Raw genomic sequence first — 22,730 nt, forward strand, 5'->3', positions numbered from 1 at the left:
ATTACAGAAAACAGAATGAGACACACACACACACCTTCCAAAAGGTTTACCTCTACCTAAAGTAAAGTACAATGCCCCAAAACATCCATTACAATTTAAACATGTCCAACAAAGAGCTCACACTTCTGAAATACACTAAACTACCAAATATATGCATGAATTGTATTCTTTTAAGTTAGGTTTCACTAGATGGCAGCATGGTCCACGAAAAAGCAAAGGTTTCCTTCTCTTATCACAGCACACTTCAAGCTCAACAGGGCTTCCAGACAAGTAACGGTTATTTCCCCCCTGTGATGACATGGCTGTCTGTTACCTTAAAATTTTAAATATATTTCTTTGTTCCCATCTAGGGAACACTTCTATAAAACATTATTTTTATGTGTAAAACATTTGGTCAATGGGAATTCTCATTAAAGCTCAATTTTTAAACATTATACTGTTTATTTTATTTATTTAAATTTTGTTATTGTAGTCTACATTGCCCGGATTGCCCTGATATGGCATAGACTTGGCCCCACGTGCACTAACCGTACAGTAGATAACCCATGTTTTGGGCAGACGGACATACGCACACGGAAACAGGGAGGAAATGGACATCCAGAAGAGGAAAACCAAGCAGTACATTTAGATGGTGTCTACACCTTTTCACATGCGAGTACAAAGCCGCTCTCACACATTGGTGTTGACTGCAATCGCTCCTCTGGGAATTGAGGGAAAGAACAATTCCTTGCATCTGTTTCCTGCTCACTCGCATAGAGGAAACTGGGTATAAATCAGCGCAAATATAAATAGTATCAGCATTCAATTTACACAAGATTGGCGGAGCCGTGCATTTTTGCTTCTGTGCAACTGATATGTGCATATTTGCATTCAACAGAGGACACATAAAATAAATGAGATGCCTCAGGTGTTGATGGCACTTTAGACCTACAGCATCAGCAACAAAATCTTAACATTGTTTTCTGTTGGGGGAATAAAAGTAATGTTCTGTGTACACAAACATAGCACAGACAGCTAAATATGTCATTCAAATTGGAAGCGTTCAGGCTATCTACATTGTAATGATATTGACGTACACCGTGAAAAAAGTCAAACCTAACGTTGCACTTGAAAGTTAACAATTTAGCTTGAAATTTGGAATAATTCTACTAAAGCAAGTCATTCTGTTTTTAGTATGAAACTAGGATAATATGGAAGAACACCTTTCCCTTTTAATTCCATAGCTTCCTTTTGGACAATGATCATTAAATCTTCACTCCGACTTGTTTGTTTTGCAATAACAGTTAAAGACTCAAATACCTCGTATTTTAACTCAAAGCTACAGACATTGACACATGTTGTCAGCGTGATAATATTCACCGATTCTCTTAATACTGATAGGTACATGACGGAGTGTTTGACACTGTCAGGTAAGCCTGGACAAATCTCTTTTGAATGTGCCTCAGGTCAGGAATGATTTGATGTCTCTCGATGTACGTAGACAGAAAATTCCAGACATTGTTATCTCCAAATGGACAATCCAGTGGAGGAATTTGGTGACTATGTAGTGTGCACTTTTGCTAAAGTCACTGCCAATAAGAAGCATAATCCTGCAATGTGATTAAACCGGCACAATGACCTTGCGTGTCTTGCTTTGTTTTAGTGCGAAATGGCAAGGGAAGGCAGCGGTGCACGGAAACAGTCCAATGCATCAGACTATTGATGAGGCGCAGATAGGGTGCTGTAATAAAAACCTTTATTTACAGCTCTGACACAGGGCCACTAATTGACTGCCTGGAGGAAAACAAATGTTCAGACTCACCGCTCTCACACGTTCAGTAATAATAAGCAGTTTGTTGTTGTCTGTGTATCACCCGAGTCATGTGACCATCACAAGCACAGCCTCTCTTTTGAACACAATTTGGAGTTCAAACACAAAAAGTAGTGTGGGGATCTAATCTTTCCTCATGAGTGAGTTAAAGCTATTCTACCTGCTTTTGAATGAGAAATGGGCTACATTTTGGCCTGGTTGCCAGTCAGTCACGGGTGCAATGATCTGTAAGATTGTGAAAACCAGACCTAACAGAATACGGATGTATAGAAAATATAACAGGACTTTACTTAATGAATAAACTGTTGTGGTCTTTAAAACGTTGCTTGGATATGTGATTCAGTCAATCTTTAGTGTACCACTAGAGAGAGCCCAGCCTACTCATAAAACAAATTGAGAACCACCAATAGAGGATAACTGGATGTCCAAATGTGTACTGTATATATGACCTCACCCAAGGAGAAACAAACAAACCAACCGTGCCCAAGACAGCATTACCTCAATGTTCTTGAAAATAAAAAGGAAGAATGGGGAGGAAGGATTTCCTGTCCTACCCAGCGTCACATCTCTTTCACCGTGACAAGCGTTTATAGAGATGTGGGCAACTCCAAGGCTGTTCCAGGCGTCATGGCCCTCCCTCCAGGGTGTACGGGGGGGGAAAGGAGGAAGGGGACAGATGTGAGATCTCTTCCTGCCACTAATTTCTGTGTACAGACAACAAATGAGCCCAAAAGTGCTGCTTTCACAGTTTTCCGCCGCCCCGACGTTGAGATCCCTGGTCGAATGAGACAAAGGGATGCCGGGATGATGAAGTCCCGAGCTGCGCTGGGCAGGTGTTTCATTCGTCTCTCGGGGGGTCGGGGAGTACACCTGCCCGCTACAAAGCTAGCGTGATGGATTGAAGAGGCGCTATCTGACTCAGCACCTAAAGAGCTCTACCTGGGATTACAGCAGAGAGGGCCTGATTGAGGCGTGCTGTCATTCCGCAAACAATAACACACATTTATCTTTCCTATCAAGTGCAATGATCACATCGCTAATGTGCAGAAGAGGATACAAGAACCAAACAGGTGAAGCTGCAATGATGCTTGATGGTGCTCGGAGACAGTTCGGCTAAGAATACACTATTAATTGCAAGTCGGTGGCCACAAGTCTCGAACCCAGCATTATTTCTATTTAATATATACACTGCAAATATATACACCCCAATGAAATAATAAAAATCGTAGCGCTTGCATGGTCCCATGAGTCAGTGACTAATGTTGTATAATAGCGGGTACCGGCAGGGGTCATTTTACAAGTGGAAAACCTCAGTGGGGTTTTCACACACTACTATTGGAGAAATATTATCACCATCAGTTCATTTTCCTTTACTTTCAGATAAGTAAACATGGAGGATCATTATATTTGCAATCTGTGCATATAACATGCCACAGATGCATATTTGGAAAATATTAGAGGAATTTTATTTTGGGGGTGAAATATAGTACAATTAACAAATTACCATTTGGAAAATGTCACAGAATCTTCATGGACCATTTATAGCCACACATACAGAATATGCATGATTTTTAAAACGATGTCTAAAAGACTTCATTTATTCATTTTTTTGAACTGCTTGTCCTCACTAGGGTCATGGGGGTGCTGGAGCCTATCCCAGCCAACCATGGGCAGTAGGCAGGGGACACCTTGAATTGGTTGCCAGTCAATCGCAAAGAACAATACCTTATGATAATAATATTCCTCAAATTGGGAGGATAATTTCAAAAACCCAAACTATTTTTTCAATGTTTGACCCTAAAGTCTACTTTTGATGGAATGGTTCACCCCCAAAATATGCATCTCGCTGAATCCTAATTATAATTAAAACAACGAGAAAAAAACTAGTTCTGATTACTTGAATAATCAATGGAGCAATCATCATAATATCGCATTGTTAAAAATATGTAAGAGCTGCAATAACTGACTTCATGAACAGCACGAATAATTTAAGTAGCTTTCATTTTTTTAAACGTAACATGCATTATTCGTTTGCAAAATATTTTTTCTTTTACTAAAATCACAGGGCGCTTTAATTCAGACCGTATCCGTGAATGCTCACTATGTTACCATTTCTGACAGTATCAAGGAAATTCATTCCGAATTCCCCTTTCCATAACATAAATAAAGGAAGCGGAAACTGTAATGCTCTTTGAGACAAACAGGTGGAGGTGATGATCTAACAAATGTGTCCTGCCCACATTTTGACTTGTAGCTGCGCGCACTTTCATCTGCAGAAAGAATCTCAATATCTGAGTGAACTTTGTTGCATCCATGCAGCATGCCTTCCTTATCTTGTCCCCTCATGCTTATCTGGCCCGTTGTACACTGCGGTTCTATAATGAGCGTCACGCCTGCACCTCTCCACATGTGGATGGGCCTCCACATCCGTCCACACACAATGAGCAGTGGGTGATGCTTACATGTGTAATGTTCCACTCCCACACCTGAGCGTCATCCTCCATATGTGCCCACCACATGCACGCATCCAAGTGCGAAAACTGCCTAAAGTCGGGGGGGGATGCAGAACGTGGAAGCCCCAGTTTAGGGCGGCACTGACAGATTTAAAGGATGTTGTGGATTTCAGCGTGTGGGTGGTAAAGGATACGCGTGACATGTAGCGTGCGGCAGTGGCGTGGAGTGATGGCATCCTCTATTTAATGAGCACATGCCTATAGTTCCACCCAGCTGTAAATCTGCCTGCTATCACTCCAATACAGGAAGCATTATCTAATAAGTGAAACTAGAGTGACTAATTTCAATAGGGGCTTATACCTCCCACTGCGCTGTAGGAGAAGAAAACGGAGTGCCAACGTGTTGACTAAAAAGCAGCTGATCAGACGCCGCCATTGGGTGATGGAGACAAAACACAAGTAGATATATCCCAGATGTCTAAAGCTAGGTAGAGTGTGTACTGGGCTCTCTCTTTCTCTCTGGCTTGTCCTCTCAGCCTTGATTTGTAGAGTGCTGGTGTCAAAGGGGACTACTTTGTAGATGCTGTGTACTGCTTACCTGTTTCTCCACCGAAAGGGCAGTAAATGTCACGCCGTGACCCTTTCTGGAGTGTCTCACTCCGACCATTATGAGGTTCCTGGGGTGGATGCAGAAACATATGGCTAAATTAACTGGAAGAAATGCAGTGATTTTACAACAGTCTAAATAGACACATAAAACATTTGTAAAATGGCATTTATTATACATTATATTGATCGTCGTTTAGTGTATAGAGTTCTTTTACGTGCTTGTATAAAAGGGATCGTGATGCAATTTTCTTTTTTTAGTGTCCAAGATATGATACTTGAATGAGTTATTAAATTATCATCAACCTAAGATTTGTTCGCGTTTCATTGATTCCCATATGAACCAATGGGGGAAAAATACATTTCTACTCCTTCAGTTTGTTTGATTTTGCAATTTCCACTTTACTCCATTATGAGCCACTTTGACACTTTGTTTCAAAAATGTTCCAAAAATATTTGTACGTATACCTAGATATAGACTCACTAACCAACGAGGCTTGATGCCTTCCAAACTTTTTTGCACATGGAAACAAAGCCCAACTCTCCCACTCATCCCGCATTATAATGCATTGCATTCATTATGTCCTCTATTATATATTAATGCATGTGTTCGGTGGCCTGTACGGGGATGTAAAATTGTTATACATGAAAGATGTGGTGTAAAAAAGGTTGTAAGCATATTTAAATGTCTTTGTGAATACTTTGTGATAATGCTGTTTTTCTTTCAATAATTGCTGACTAGTCTTCTAATCTTGTGATATCATCAATGTTGGATGAAAAGGGTTGATGATACTGCTGCTCCTGTGCTTTTTAGGAAAACATGCTGACTACACTTTGTCCAGGGGATTTTCCAAAGCATTCAAGCACAGGACCATTAGAGGTAGGCGAAGCCATGTGACGATAACCACGGGATGAAAGCTAGTTTGCAAATTTAAGATGGAAAAATATGGTCCCATTCTGCCCGTTCACTGATTATTGGCGTCCAATCCAGTTCAAATGGATTTAGACGCCTACTTTAATCAATGCTATCTCATCTATACCTAACCACAGAATTTGGATAATTTTATTGATAAACACTTGTTCATAAGATTTGACTACATAAATAACAAAAATGAGAATTGAACATTTTGATAAATGTTTTATCATTTTAAACAGAAATGATTAATTTCAATTTATATTAGCCAGATTTTAGCCTGTTGAATTTCTCTGAAGAGTCACAAATGAATGATGAATAGAATAAAACCCCTCACAGCATGTTATTGTTGGTGTTTGCCAATGCAAAGTAATGAAGATTATATTTAACATCTTAATGAAGGAATAATCATGCGGTCTATCACAGAACCGCCCCCCCTACCACCCCCCCACTTCATTTTTCTAAAACAGTGTCCCTCAATCAAAACGACATCCTTAAAATCCAGTCATCATGCTGTCACCTAAACCACACATGTAGAGTAAATAAAAATACTCATTCAGATCCGATGGGTGAGGGCCATTTTTCAAAGGCTGACATCCATAATATGGCTGGTGAAACTCCAAAGAGGTTTTAGGTCTCAGCTTAATTAGATCCTGCAGAGTTAAATCAAATCAGTCTAAACGAGAGCAGAGAACCAAAACCTCCCCACGCAAACAGGCGTCTCCTGTCTGCCCGCGTCGCATGCTTGCCACCCTGCCAACTCTCCTTTTGTCTGGATGTGGCCCCGAGTTCCAAAGTCAAGACATCTCTCTTCTCCTTCCTTTTGTTTCTGTATCGTCGCGAAAAAAGTCATTGAGAAAAATGGGGAGCTCTGCCCTCCTGTACACGCCACTTAACCTTGACAAGTCAATATGATGCAAATGCAATTTGCTTATCTCCTCCAGACATGAAGACGGGTCTTGCTGCCACAAGAGCATGTTGCTACATTAGCGTTGGCCATAGTCACCTTTTGAACAACTAAAGTGCGACATTCTTAACTTACTCTCTGCTGTTAGCAAAGACACAAGTCTAATAAATTTTTTTAATGCGCAAAAAATTCTTTGGATGACATGATACTGTATGCTTTCCTACTATATTGTGATCAATGTTCCCTCTAAGCTGCACGCATGCGCAATTGCGCACTACTTATCGTCTTCTCTGCACACAGCAAATCATATGGAGCGTACAAAATAAAATCCCAATTTTTTATTTTTTTTCTTTAGCTGTGAGGCCGACGTGCGAACCACTCATCCGCTGGGCCGCCCATTCATAGATACTATTAATCATTACATTTTATTATTACTAAATCATTTATGTGTAGTAGACTTGCACCAGCTTATGGCAGGTGTGATACTGGTGTGTGCCCATAGCGAGCAATGATGATGTTGCTCACACCGGTACTCAGTGTGCTCAGGGAGGTTGTCTTTCTGCCCAGACAAACAAAAAATTAGAGGGAACATTGATTGTGATTCAATTTTTGTGCTTCTATATTTTTCTAAGATATAATTTACCTGAAGATATGACTTATTCACAACAGTTATCTCATTCGAATGTGGTATGTCAGAATCTAACCACAGGTGTGAGTGTGTTTCAGTCAGGTGAAGCAAGACCCTCAGCATCTGGCTGGTCCTCCCTGGCTAGAAAAAACAGTCTTCTCTGTGCTGCAGGGTGGCTTCGGACCAGCGTCATTAGTCAGCAGGCCCAGGACACCTTTCAGTCATCCCACCACATAAGGCGATGTGATTGATAGTCACCAGCCCACGAATAACGCACTCGGGGTCCGGGATGGTCACTTCATGTTTCGGTTAAAGAAGCGGAGGTCCGCAACTCCCGTCCTGTCTCTTTGCCATCACTCCACTTGAAGGTGAGATGATTTAGGAGGCTGGGAGAAAGTTAATTTCTCTTGATCATTGTGTGCAACCTGGAGCCTTAATGGCAGGCGTAATTAATTCTGCTGATGTTAATCACCAGGGCTGGTCCCCACAATTATCAGCCCTGTGCAGATGGGGCACGGCGCAGACATGAAAAATTAGGAAAATGAATCTGTAATGGGGTGGCAGATCTAATCTGTGTCAGAGAAAACAAAGTTAAGGAAGAGCAAAGAGCCTCAGGATTCCAGGTGAAAGCCAAAACAAAAACCTGTGTGGCAGAGCTGAAAAATCTCGCCGGAATGTCCAAAGCATTTAGTAATTACTACGCTTTTCTTAATTCATCACTGAGAGATCAACATCTCGGTCTTGAACAATTCTTTGGTGTGGAGGGGAGCCACGGTGGTCACGTTTGTGGGGACGGAAAGGTTAATCAGCTTCCACTCGTGGCTGTGTGGGCTTTGCAATCACCACGTTTACTCACTGGATGGATTAAAAAAAACACACACACACACACACAAAAACACTTTGCCATACACAGAAAAATGATAGGCCAATTCATGATATATGTCAACTGAGGTTAAGCAAAAAGGAGGAAAACTGCAATCAATGAGCGCACACGCACACTGATTGTTTCAATCACAGGCCTTACCGAGGAAAGAATTACTAAAGCATTACCGGTCAAAGGACACACAATCCCAGAGGACATTTCCCTCTGCCAACGTCAAACAAAATTAAGCAAAATACAACTGATTAATTGAATTGTAGCAGAGCCATTTTTCAAGCCCTTACTTGGCTATGGCAGTGGGGGCATGCCGTCATTGCTATTTGGTCTGCTTAATTAGTCTTGCACCTAGTTTGCACATTCTTACAAAGTCTGGGCCATGGTAATAATAATAAATCTTTAGGCATCATAATTGTTCTTGGAAAGGTAAAAAAAAAAGTCAGTAGCAATAGACTCGGATGCTGCTCTTTTATTGATGAGACATGTAAGCTGCTCTGAAAAAATTGCTACTGCAGCGTATTTTAATAATTGCAACTGATAGCAAACCATGAATGTTTCAATCTGAATTCTGCTTTTGACAGATAATGTGAGTCTCAGGTAATCATCATCATGAATGAGCCAATTTCTTTTAAGAGCATTTCAAATAGAGGTAAGCTCAAATGCACACATTTCGTGAAAGCAATAAAAAAAAACTTTAGGCAGTGCATGACTACACAAAGTTAAATGTTGTGGAAATTAATTCCATGTCATGGAGTCAAACTCTTTTGAGAAAATGTCACATAACAGTGGAATGAAAGATCACCCAGAGAAACTAAAGCTTGCGAGGTCTTGACGAAAAGAGCCGCAGTACACAAAGCAAAATGTCAACACAATGATTTTAAATTTGTTCCATGACCATGTTCTATATCTCAAATCATGTAAAATGACACTCAATATAACTGTACTTTATAAATAAATTGACTCACCCGATGTTGTAGTGGTTCGATTGCTTGACTTTGGTGCGATTGTGTTTTCGTCTCTATCTGCGCCCAATGACTGACTGGCGACCAGTCTAGGATGTCGTCCGTCTTTCCCCCAAAGTCAGCTGCAATAAGCTCCAGCACCCCCGACCCTGATGAGGACAAGCAATGTTGAAAATGAATGAACACAATTGACTCCTTGTCTGATGTCAGCGTTTATGGCATTGAAACATGATCATTCACTGCCATATCTCTCAGTTAAAAGGGATTTGACATTTATCACCATAGTGGCAGACAATGAGTTTAACCAAATTTTTGCTAAAGGTATGGTATTTTGGTCATAATACATCAATTAAATGGCCATTGTGTCGCTAAAATTAGTCATCTTTACAGAGGATAAAGAATACATGACTGTGCCAAGTTAGTAAAAGAAGGCCCTGTAAATATCTCATGGTAATACAAATTTAAAAAGCCGGTCAGATGCCACACACCCTTCAAAAATAAAACATTTAGCTGTCGTTAGGCATTCGGCCATCTAAAAAATATTGACGATATTTCAGTTAACTTCTATGTTTTTCCCCAACCTCAATATACAGCAAAGGTCAAAGGCTCGTTTTGTAGTAATTACTCACAAGGGGGCATTCCTGAGGTGAAAGCCAACGAGGAATAATAGATGGCATGCTTGTTTTGTTCATTGTTCTTTGGTCAGGTGCGAGCAGGTGTTTACACAGGCCACACACACTTGCAGAGCGAAGGACGTACGAAGCATTTCAAAATGCCCTGCTAGAGTTGCACGGCGCACATTTATCAAACATACACACAATCCTGACTGAGACTTACAAATTGTTTTGTTTTTTTCTGTGTGTGTGTATTATACAACAATTACGGCTAGGCATTGGGAAACTGTAAAATCTCGCTACAGGACGGCAAGGATACGGAATTCCTTCGAGAGGACGCCTTGATGGAGATTAGTATGGTCATAATTCCGGCAGATTATATGCTAATGCACTTTCGCTGTTTGTGGGAGGAAATTGCATTGTGGTTATTAGCGTGACACCGGAGTTCTGTGATGTGACGCCCCCATTGGCTCTCAGATGTCCTCCAAGGATTTACATTTTTATTACAACATGAAGCATGGTGATATAACGCCACAGCAATCCCCCCCTTCCCACCTCACACACACAAACACACACGCGTGCACTCTCAACCTGAAAGATTTAATTGAATGTATTCAAATGTGATTCATTGAACAATTACACTCTCATTCTGCTAGTGCAATTGTTTTGCCTATACCGGGTTCTCCATCCCCTCTCCTCATCTTCTTGCTAACACTCCCACTCCCTTTAAATTAGAAAATCGGCCTGGCCTTTGAGGGGAAATCAATAGGTGCATTAATTACAGCAATTCATTACCCAAATAAACGCAGGACTCAACCTTTGCTAGGATACAAATTTGGGGGGCGTGAAGAGACAAAAGGCCCACGCCGGTAATCCCTGTTGCATTAATCTGGGGGATCAAACCCCGGGGAGTGTCCGGCGCCCGATTAATCCGAGCACGCAGACGGTGACTTATAGGCGCTGAATACAAAGGGGGTCACATGACTGGACTGGCGCTCTCTCCTCCTCTCAGCTCTAGTAATGGGAATACTGCCGGCCCACAATGCAGCGGGGCTGACGGGGCAGGCCCCTCGGTCCCCAGATCCCTGCCCATTCCAAGGCTTGTCCCTCTTAAATTCTTCCCGTACAGAGACTGTGGTGAAGGCAGAGGACGCAGCTAAAGGACATCCCTCTCCCTCACTGTCATCTCTACACTGCTAGCCTATTTGTGAATTATACATATCTCCAGCATTGGCCATAATAAAAGATGATAATGATGGATCACACATATAAATTACTGTTGAGTGGATTGGTAGGTCACATGTTTTTGTTTGTGTGAGAGCTGAACAGCTTTTGGGAAAAGAAGAAATGAATAAGTGGAATATAATATCAAGTGCGAGAGTTGTGGTGGCGCTTGTCATACTGTTTAGTTGCTAACACTAAATGGCAAGTTATACAGATGGGTGTGGTTTATGTGGGTCTTTTCCTAAAATTTTAATGTTGGCACGTCTATTCCGCAAGGAGTTTGATACGAGATGATATGGGCATACCTAATTAAGTGTTTTGTTGAGGGAATAGCTCTGCTTTCGAAAAAGTTGCTTCTGTCTCCACCATTCCGTGTCAGTCGTGACCTAGTTCAACAAAGTTAGGTGTACTTTAGGGTCCAGTGGACTCCGAGTACGGGTGAGAGTCGCTCTTTGCAAAGCGCTTTGTTTAATGCAAGCTGACGTTTCATTGCCCTCGAATTTTCAGAAGATCTGACCCGACCCACTTTCCTTGTCCACAGTGAAGCCCCCTCTCTTTCTTTCAGAAAACTTTCAAGAGAAATCCCGATATATTGCTGCGATAAACTCACATGCTTGTTACGTTCTGTGCTGTTCACTCTCTTGACGGATTTCAATAGGTAAAAACCAAAAAGCGTTCCGTTATTTATAAAATTCCATTTAAATTGGCAGTAATCCAGAAGCGCTGCTAATTAAAAATCAATCTGTGGGCCATTAGCGAGAAGGTGTGCGCCAAGGTTGTGTGTATCAGAGGATCGTTTGTAAATGTGGCTGGCTGTGGAAAAGAGGTTCACAAGTGAGATAATCTGGGGACCTGCTGTTTCTTAACTTAACAATTGATACTATGTGTAAAGATGCTGAACTTGTAGTCTGCACTAATTGATCCACTTTGCCTTATTGGGAGAAAGCTGAGAAATAAATGTGGGTGTTCATTGCATGCGAGCGACTCCATAGATAACTATTAAAGGTGGAGTTGTTGCCCTGATTCTGATGCTTGTGGAAGGCATCGCGGAGCAGGAAGACATTTGTCTGCTTTAGCACGAGTGCTCCACAATGTTTAAGCGATAAATCTTGGCAAACTCCAACCAGCACCTTGGGAACAAAAACCTGGAACCCCGGACTGTGCAACTTATTAAAGTTGTTGGGGTGTATTCCGTAGCACCTTTCCAAAATCTGCCCAATTACAGAGGTGAGGCGACTGACGGCTACAAATGTCTCCCTGCGGTTTTGAATCTTACCGCGTACACACTTTTGTTGCCGGTACCAAAGTCGGAGGTAGAATATATTGCACCAGTTACTTCAAATTAAAAGACGAATGCACTTCTCTGGTCAGTATATTCTCTTTCTATTATTTCTGAGGAGAAAATTGTTTGCAAATGGGAATAAATTGGTTGACTCACCTAGAGGAAGATAAAGCGATTACCATAAACATTTAAAGGTTCAGGTGCATAAGGCTTAAAAGTGACCAAAATTTAATAATGGAAGGGATACAATAACAGTTAGTTAAAAAAAACGCCTGTGTAAAAATGTATGTTAATTGGTGATAATGAATTTGCCCCCCCCAATCAAATATCCTAACATTAATTTATAAAGTGCTTCTCAAACAAACAATACTACACAAACACAGATGAACACCATTTAGATTCACTTAGCCTCCCACCCACATCCGAACCATCAAATTTAGCACCTCTCATCCCATATTAATTGTACATTGTGCAATAAGTTTAGGTACAATTTATTATTTCATTAAACAAAACAAAACAAAAAATCACCCATTTACTGACTTGAGTAAGGAAAACTGTTCTGAAAGTTAAATGAATTCTTAATTTCCTTTTTTTTCTTCCACATACGCTAGTGACTAAACATACTTTTGCTTATTTCCATGCGCCGCGAGGCAAACGGGGAGAAATGGCGAGCAAGGGCCGAGTGTGTAAGACACAGCTAGGTGTCGCATGCTTTTGATAATGCATGAGTCTCTAGAGCGATGGCTGCTGTGACGGAGCGAGCTCAAGGAGAGCTCAATAACAGAGCTGTCAATGTATTCCCTATTTGAGTGTATTTTTAGTGGCCGCCATCACCAAGCCTCATGCATATTTCAATAGATCTTTTGTATATTAGGTGCACGGGCAGCCACAAAGCGGAGTGAAGACGAGCACAACACGACTCCGAAGAAATATGAGCTTGATTGTGAGATTTGACAGAAGAGCTCTGCGCGGCCCTCGATAGGTTGCCTCTGACTTTGAGTGGATGGGCCAGCAGGACCTTCATTGATTGCATTTGGAGACAACAAAGAGATGACATTGAGCTCACTGCAGGAATGAGAGCAAAAAGATGTACAACACATTAAACTTGCAGGGCCAGCCGCCACGTAATAACACTGGAAAGGGGGCGAAAAAGTGAAGAAAATTAATGGATGCGCTCACAGGCGGGATGCGAACGTACGCAATCGTTTTCACGCAGACACGGGAAGGTTTTCATTTGATCAAGATTCTTCAAAGCTATGATTAGATACTGAATTGGACACAAAGGGGCATGCCCAAATCACTGCGTGTCATTTTCGACGCATACCGTCAGTTTTACAGCACTAAATGTATTGCTTTGGATTATATAAATAAGCTTGATTGGTATTTATTGCAAGTATTTATATTTATAGTTAGCATTTTAATAGCCATGTAGTAGAACATCAATGTGTTAGGCGAATGATGTATGCATAGACCGACAGCACCTTGTTTTCACATTTGTTGATGAGAGTGTAAATTTCTGCTGCACTGTTTGACAACCTGATTGCTCTTCATACTATAAAAATGTTAAGGGAAATTGATGAGCAGCCTGGGAGACATACAACGTTGTGGTGCAGCTCTGAAAGGAACAATATTTGGTCTTCCATTGGCTCTCGATTAGAGGTGGAACTAATCCACCTGATTTGTGGGTCATTCCAGTATTGGGGGCCATTTTATGTCCCGCCCAATCTTCCCATCTACACAAAATACTAAAATATTCAGTTTCTCGGCATCTTGACTTGTACTGGGACCGAATCTAAGACGACAAAATTGCAATTATGTTTGGAATATCATCTAAAATGGCTTTAACCTTCTTCCACTTCACCTTAATAAATTCAATCTGAAATCTAACACACAATTCATGTGATAGGCTGGGCTTGAAACTATCAGTTTTCCAAAAGAATGTTGATTATTTTCTAAAATAGACAGTCTTACCCTATTTTATATGACCCTGTCATGCAAATGATACAAATATGTAGCCCACCTTATCCCTTTAACTATTTACATCAGTAAACTGAGCTCATCAAGCATTTGTTAGTCTGCGATTAAAGCAGAAAATCTGAAAAACAAAGGCTTATTTTAGAAAAATCTCTAATTTTGGAAGGATCCTAGAATAATGTCTATATTCATCTGTACATCCATTTTTGGGGCTCTTTGGGAGCAGCAACATAAACTTGATAACTTTCTATGAATATGGTATGTTAGGCACTATTAACATTAGCACCCAACCTCAACCAATGAGAATGTGACATATTTTTGTTCCCACTGCCGCACCGCCCATCCCCACCAACTGCTGGTTGATTACATCAGCCTAAATCATCAAATCAAATGCTTGAAGCTCAATGATGATGCAGATGATGATTCATAACTCTGTAGCTGACAGCAATGACTAAGCAGGCATCACGACATCATCTTGACATTAGTACAACTTCAACTCTTTTGATACTCAACAAAAGAGAATTGGGGAAACCCCAGGAGATTTTCCATGACATTAAAGTCCTGGAATTTTACACGTGGCGGTAGCTGGATTCTATTACAGAATCGATGCGTATCCGCCTCGGTTTTAATAGAAAAGAGACACCTCCATCCCCCATGTAAAAATGGAAATTTGGCTACAATGAGGCTGTGGGGTTAAATGTCCTCAGATGTCAAGATGTGTTTACGTCTCATTGGGGATTGCACTGCAAAGCAATGCCAAGATAGGGAGTGCTTCAATGGGCGTCTACTAGATGATTTGTCTGTGTAAGGAAAACGTTTTGAGACACACCACTTGAGCAAGAAATAAATCTGTCTCAAATTGGGCAAGAGTCTTTGGTTCCCATGAGTTGTAATTATTCATCTCCCCAAGATTTTGATGACAACTCCAACAGTGGGACCAGTTCTGAACTAATCCTAGAGTTCCAATGTACAAAACAAGTAGAGATTGATTAACGAATGTCTTTGGATGAACATATCTTTTGCCTTCAATTGGAGACTAATACCTAACTGAATTGCATCAATTTAACTTGGCAATGAGATTTAGAATATGATATTTATATATTGTGACGATATCCTGATGTAACTCACAAGGCCACACCTTCTTAAAGGCACAAAATACACCCCCAAAAATAATTAATTTGGCACGACATGATTTACAGGCCGACCATGGCATGAAAAAAAAACTTCAATGATTCAAAGCGGTTGTAGTACATGACAAATTTTATATTTTTATCCACACCGCTGCATAATTTTGCTTCCAAAAGGCGATTCGAGATCATCTGAGGCAAGGAAACAAACAGTCAAGGAGCGTCGGAATGGAGGTAGCCATCTTATTTAGAGCTGTAATTACGCACACAGAGAATAGCAAAGTCAAAATATGCCTACTGCATTGGAAATCCATTGTGTGTAAGGATTGCCCTAGAACTTTCAAGGTGCTCTAACGAGAGGTAGAGGAGCGGTCACATTGATGGCACAGGGGCCATCAGATTTCCATTATTGACTGCAGCAGATATTGCACTGTAGCGCTGTGTAAATTGGTTCCTGAGGGCCTTTCAGCTCTCTGAGCAGGGGCAAAGTGTGCAGGTTGTTCACCCCCACCCCTCTGCTGTGTAAATCCTAGCGGCCGACCACTTCCCAGTCCCTTCACCGGTACCGGGGCCCCTCCTGTGATCAATACCTAATTCCAGGCCCCGCAATCAGCCAATGTTGCCCCGGCAACGCTGATGTCACACAAGTTGGGCACGGGCTGTTGCAACAAATCATTTTCTCTAAGCAAACCTAATTGAGTATTTTCACAGTAGGAGGAGACGATTTACACACAGCGCTCCAATCTGAAGGAACGCTCCGAGTTCGCCTCGGCTGCTGACCTTACGAGGGAGGCAGGAGGAAGTAACCATAGCAACACAGTTTACCTTGGAGCAGTGGAAGGCGGATAATGATTGTGGTTCCGAGGGGGGGAAAAGGGTTTGATTTCTAGGAGTATGATTGTAAACTACGTTAATTGAGGCTCTTGTCGAGTTAAAATTTCGCAGAGATTTCACAAACAATGAAATATGCCTTTGTTATTATCATATTGTAGAAACTGAAGTTGATATATTGGACTTTAGAGTCACAACTTGTATTCTTTTTCTTTAGTGTTTTAGTTGTAGTGCTTTTTCCAAAGACATTTTTTCCCAGTCAGGCAGACGTTGAGTGAATGACCTGAAAGTCCTTAAACATTGTTAAGAAAGATTCAGAGAGAGCGAGGGAGGCCACCACTTGGCTCTAGATGAACTCTCCCATGAGCCGCCACGGCCCCTGATTCAATCAGAGCGTCTCCACGTCCGGCATTTTCTGGCACTGATGTATTGCCGGTTGCAAGCGATGGTGTGCGCCATCACTGCGCGGATCAAGTTATGCCACACTTATTTTACGGCTTTTTCATTCCATGTCTGTCCGCAGATCTTGAGATTTGTTTGATCTACCAGGTGTGATCCCTTTATCTGAACGTGCTTTGAGGAAGGCGGGATGAAGGTCAAATGGCAACCAAAAGATTTTTGGGCCAAGGAAGGCTGGGAAATGTTTAAATATGGCATCCAGACTTTTGGGACAGCCCAAATATGCAAGGCATCACTGTAATAATAAAAGACAATTCAAATTGGATTATGGGTGCATGACAACTTTAAATAGCACGATATTTAGATATTGCTCCAATTCTTCCTTAAGAAAGATATGAATATTTCTATTCAACATAATACTGGATTCATGTATTTTACAGTTGTACATTCAGAGGTTGAAGTTCAAGTCAATGTTTTCTACTTGATAGAGTATGGAGATATTCTAATTCAGAGCGCCAAGTGTACATTTCCATATTATTACCCAAATGTATTCCTGGGCCGCATTGCTTTATTCAAGGTGACATTGCGTTCTTTGCATTAGAGCGTGACAATATCCTGAATATGATTATATGGTACTGCTTCAACGTGTCATTTTTTGCATGAAACAGATTAAATAAATATAAGTGAATTAATCTTGCCTATTCTTGCCTCTCTAAAGTCAACAAAAGGTGAGCTTCTGCTTTGTACTGCACATTCCCGACACCTCGAAGCGAACAGATGAGGCATCATTGACATCCTACGCTTGGTTTTCCTTCTCCATCATTCTGTTGAAAATATTATGTATGGCCGTGAAACCCAATTTGAATTAATATATTTTATGAAAGACGGTGTCAATCTCATCCATTTTATTGACTTGAAGCCCACATTTCATAAGTGGAATGTGGGGGTTCAGGCAAGGGGAGCGTTAACATTAATTAATATTTGTTGCAGTGAAAATGAAACCCAGATCCTTGCTAATTTCAATAGACAATTAATCATGGGTATCTGTAATTACACCGGGGAGTTTACAAATGATTTTTTTAAGGGGGCAGAGTAAAGGAAAGGAGATAAACCTCTTGCCATCCCAATCATTGGCTTCACACCAATCTTAGCAAAAAGAGCAATTAGAGCAAACAGCGGCAGAGCACTAATTGCACACCGGGAGAAGATGAAGGCGCAATCTTAATTGCAGTCAACCCACATGCATGCATGCACACCCGTGCTTGAGGAAAAGAACAACTGAGGATCACTAGCTCCAGGTGCCGCAGTAAAAATGAGCTTAATAGGAGTCTGACCACCCTTGACGCGTCGACAACCGCATCCTGTCGTTGACCACGCGCACAGCTATGCCCCCCAACGCGCGTCATGTTGCCATTTTTCTAACAAAAGAAACTGAGCTATTTGCCATAGATGACTTCGATTGACTTTTGAGCCACTCAAGATGGGGACAATAAATAAACACGATGTACTTCAGTTCAATTCAAATGATTACCTGCCAAGTTAATAATTTGCTAGTGTAGCAGTATTCTTTCAACCTGAAATAAATTGTCTGTTATGATGAAGTAATGCTTTAAGATCACGCCTAAATTGGAGTAAAAAAAAATTGGAAAATCATAAAACTAGAACAAAGACTATAATAAAAATATTAATTAAGAGGTGGAGAAGAGGTCATTTAACACCTTAAAATGATCACTTAAAAAATAGATCAATTCAATCTATTTGGTCACATTTTTATTTAACTGTTTCCAAACTTGTCATCTACTATTAGTTTAAATAAATCCCAAATGTGCTGCTTCCTGTCTGAACGCTACATTTTTACAGCACAACGATCTTAGTGGTAATTAGGACTGAAATGTTGGTCTCATTAATCGTCACCAGAGCCCAAGTAAGAAATCGGTACGTCCACAAAGAAAAGTCCACTGGACTATTAAAAGGGGACACCCACATTATTTTGATGATGTATTCCTAAGAATATGAACTACATTGGCAAGGGATGCAAATGTACGTAAGATGAGAACAATTGAGTGATGAATTTGTGAGTCACAGCAAGAAACTCTTATCTCTCCTCAGGACTTTTTCAAAAGTAAGCCTAAAAACGTGTGCCTAGAATTATTTCTATCCAAGTATTGACAATATTGGAAACTTTGATGTTATACAACAATACCGAGTTCATCCCCGTGCTTTGCCAAACACATTCTGAGAAAGTGTTTGAGAAGTTTATTTAAAGAAGAAGGAGCAGTTCAAGAGGTACTGTTCATTGTTACCAACTGAATTAGAAGGACATTGAACGATGAGTAGCACCCGCCGGCGATATCCAGCGTGTAAGAAGATACAAGAGCAGACACGCTGCTGGAGCCTCACATGCTTCCTGCATAACCATATCTGTTTAACTTCCTCATCAGGGCTTTATTAATGCAATGCTTGTCTTCCCTCTAATAATGAAACAACACAAATAAAATAAATGGTGATCAATGGAGGAGAACCAGGACAGATGAGGAGTCTGTCACGCTGGGGATGATACCAATTTATCTCTTTAATGCATCTCCATGGGGTTCTCTCACTAAAGGATACACATTAGTAAAGCCTTCATTTCAATGGGAAACGCGTGAGAAGAATGCGAACGGCGCCGAGACTTGTGGATCGGCCGCACTACTCGTTCATTCACTTGACTATCGAGATTACTACGACTATGTTAGACTTTAGGATCCATAGGATAAACCTAAAATGTACCTTATTAATAGCAGTATTCCCAATCGGTTCTGTCATTTGCCAGACAGAGCTCGATGGCCAACTACCGCAAAGCTAGAGTTCGCTTACCGAGAATTTATGTTTTTTCCCATTTTTCAATACAGAGTCCTCACTCAAATAGGAACATGGCTATCTAAAGCATTGTCAAAACATTTGATTACAAGGTGAAACTTTAAAATAAAAACTGAACTAAGTTGATGTTAGGCATGACACAATGCGCCCTGCTAGCATGAATATTTCATGTTTCCCACATTGAACAGGTTGACTTGGCTAGATGCCATAATGTAATGTATACAACTATACGCTGGTTCGATAAAAGATCCGCCAAAATACTGTTTATTTTAATTATTTTATATTGAAGCATTCTGAGGGGCAAAGAAAAAGATGTGGACGGTTGCCTCTGAAAACTGCACTAAAAGTTGCATGGATCATACAGATGTATGTTATGATATTAAGTGGTCGGTATTAGTAAAACAAAACAACTTATTGAGAGTCAGTCCGAGTCCATGGTTACTACTTTTAAAAGTTTTTTTAAAGTTCTTAGTGAGATTGCTCTACTTATTTGAAAAAAAAAAATCACTAAATTCCTATTTCTTTTTCAATGTCAGGTTTCATCAAACTACTCTGTTTATCAATCTCCAAGTGAGTATTCCCACAAATGTTGTGATAGCGGTTACAACCAAACCTGTGGTGAAGCAAATCGCAAATGTGGTATGCACCCTGTGATTTTGTGCTGCAATAAACAAGTGAGTGTGGCAAGAGAAGGACATCCAAATGGGATGGTCAAGGAGGAGAATGCGTGGCAGTAAATAACATGCTCTGCCCCAACGGGTCACCGCCTCGTTGCATCAGCAAGTCAACGACTAGAGCAGACTTCACTTCTCTTGAGGCACATTCATCACATGCAACAACTTGCAACTTCTTCGTGTGTGTGTGTGTGTGTGTGTGTGTGTGTGTGTGTGTACGTTTTTCTGCATTTTCTTGGGGAGGGGACAATGGCAGTTAAGGAGGCCCAAGGTCAAATTTAGACTGGCTCATAAATTGTTTTGTTTGATGGCCAACATTTGCCTCACTAGCAAGGGGAAGGCCAAGACCATAAAAACATAAAAAAAGGGCCGCCCAGCTGTAGACTTGGCTGCCAGTATTGTTGTCCCGTGGAGGACGGGACTCTCCCAGTGGACGTATGACTGGCTCCAAAGATGATTCTGGTCAACATGGAGAGCTATTACTCAAGACACATTGATCTCTCATTCATGCTGGGAAGCTTTAAACTTTAAGGTAGAAAACAACCTGAAGGATATTGTTGACGAGCTCGTGTCAGTTAAATTTTTTTATGTTTAATTCAGGTCAGTGTGGTCCATATTTACTATTTTATGACAATTTATTTGATGAATTGTCTTTGATATAAGTTTACATCTTGTCAGTCTTGTGTTCTCATTAGTTTTGTACTGGAGATTTAGATGAGGCTAAAGCTAATGTATGTATGTGTATGTATGTATGTATGTATATGTATGTGTATATATGTGTATATATGTGTATGTATGTGTATGTATGTATATGTATGTGTATGTGTGTGTATGTATGTGTATGTATGTGTATGTATGTGTATGTATGTGTGTGTGTATGCATGTGTATGTGTATATATGTGTAGATGTGTATATGTTTGTATATGTGTATGTATGTGTATGTATGTGTATTTATGTGCATGTATGTGCATGTATGTGTATGTATGTGTTTGTATATATATATATATATATATATATATATATATATATATATATATATATTTTTTTTTAAACATATTTTTAAAAACATTTAATAATTGGATGCTCTTAATGGATCTAGAGGCAGCCAACTGCAACGAACCTTGTCCAATCAGGCCATAATATATCTGATAAGTCAATATTTTATTTCCTTAATGCGCATCTTGATGGTTTTTTGATTCAAAAAAAGGGGCTCCTAATTACATTTTAAAGAAAATTTATGGTTGATTCTGAGGCTTTTTGATGGCATTTGTGGCCAGTCATAAAAATGCAGATTGCCATCTTATAGTCCAATTAAAGCGTCCTATTCAAAAGGGCTTTAAGCGGCTCAGAGTCCTTCCATAGCACACTAATGTCCCAGTAGATGTTGTGCACATAGCTGAGGTTGGGAGATGCCCAGTAAATCACAGCAGTAGGCAGATTTCGGGGCTGCCTAATAGCCGTTGCTGAGTCGATACTAACAAATGAAGCGCGGGTGCGATGGTTGCGCTTAGGAGGGGGATTTGGGAATCCCTGGACAGGACCCCCGTGTAGGCTCGCCACGGTGCAAAGGCTCAAACCTCATTCCTCCGGCCCTCCCCCCCGTCGCCTCACTCAGCTACATCTGCCGCTAATTACCGCCGCCATAATGAGCCTTTGCACCTGAGCTAAATAAAAGTCCCTCACACGGCCGAAAACCAGCACTGTGGGTGTCAGCAAAGCCCCGTGCTTGGTTGCCCCGTACACGAGCACCACCACCTCCTCTAATGCCAACCTGTCTTTTTTGTGCATAAGTGTGTGGGGATATTAAATGTGGTGAATGGAGGCGCTACTGGCTACACATAAAACCCCCTACAGGTTCTCCATTCACAGCCTCGGCCACAAAGCGGATAATGACTTCCATAAAACTGTCGGGAGGGAAGAATAAATGTGTATAGCATACACGGCAATAATTCACATGCGCCTTCAAGTAGCCGGATGAAAAAGATTAAATAGTTGAGCAGGCACTGTGGAAATATTTTGACGTTGAATAAAAAAAACAAATCAACTTTTACCTCAGAAAGTTTCACTTCCAGGAATGCACCATCTCTTTGTGTTGGGATGCATTTTTGCAGTTTCTGCGTCCACTGCGCTCACTTCCCACGTGGTGCGTTTCCTAAAACAATAATGCAGGTTTTTGTTTGCTGGACTTTAACTAACGATCTCATTGTGTAAGTACTGAAAACATGGGTTGCAATGGACCAAAATGAATATTATTCTGTGATTTCACTTTTACTCCCCTTATACTTCTTGACAGATTCAAACCATTCCATCAGCCACAGATATTTATTTTCACCAAAATTCGAATTAAGACTTATTCTATATAGTTTTCTTCTCATTCTCCATTCCTTTACTGATTAAAGTATTTCAACTTAAAAATGTTGACCTCATATCAACTAACACAATCAATTAAAAGCTTTTTTATTTAATTACTCACTTTCACCATACCGTTTTAGTCTCACATTGAAGAGCCCGAGAGTTCAGTTAATTGTGAAGCCTTTATGCTTATTTCCCGTTCAAATTCTAGAAAAAAACTATGTTATTTTCTCCAACA

The 22,730-nt window shown here is 40.7% G+C and overlaps 1 long non-coding RNA gene across 1 annotated transcript; it reads right to left on the reverse strand.

Annotated features, from left to right (window-relative positions):
- Positions 1-1,940: 1,940 nt before the first annotated feature.
- On the reverse strand, positions 1,941-22,293 carry LOC144086633 (uncharacterized). Its single transcript, XR_013304547.1, has 4 exons — positions 22,192-22,293; positions 9,160-9,305; positions 4,862-4,940; positions 1,941-2,749 (listed from the first exon to the last, which is right to left on the reverse strand). It is a non-coding gene; the product is annotated as an uncharacterized LOC144086633 (long non-coding RNA).
- Positions 22,294-22,730: the final 437 nt, after the last annotated feature.

This window comes from Stigmatopora argus, chromosome 13 (genome assembly GCF_051989625.1).
Source record: "Stigmatopora argus isolate UIUO_Sarg chromosome 13, RoL_Sarg_1.0, whole genome shotgun sequence".
Lineage (NCBI taxonomy): Eukaryota > Metazoa > Chordata > Actinopteri > Syngnathiformes > Syngnathidae > Stigmatopora > Stigmatopora argus.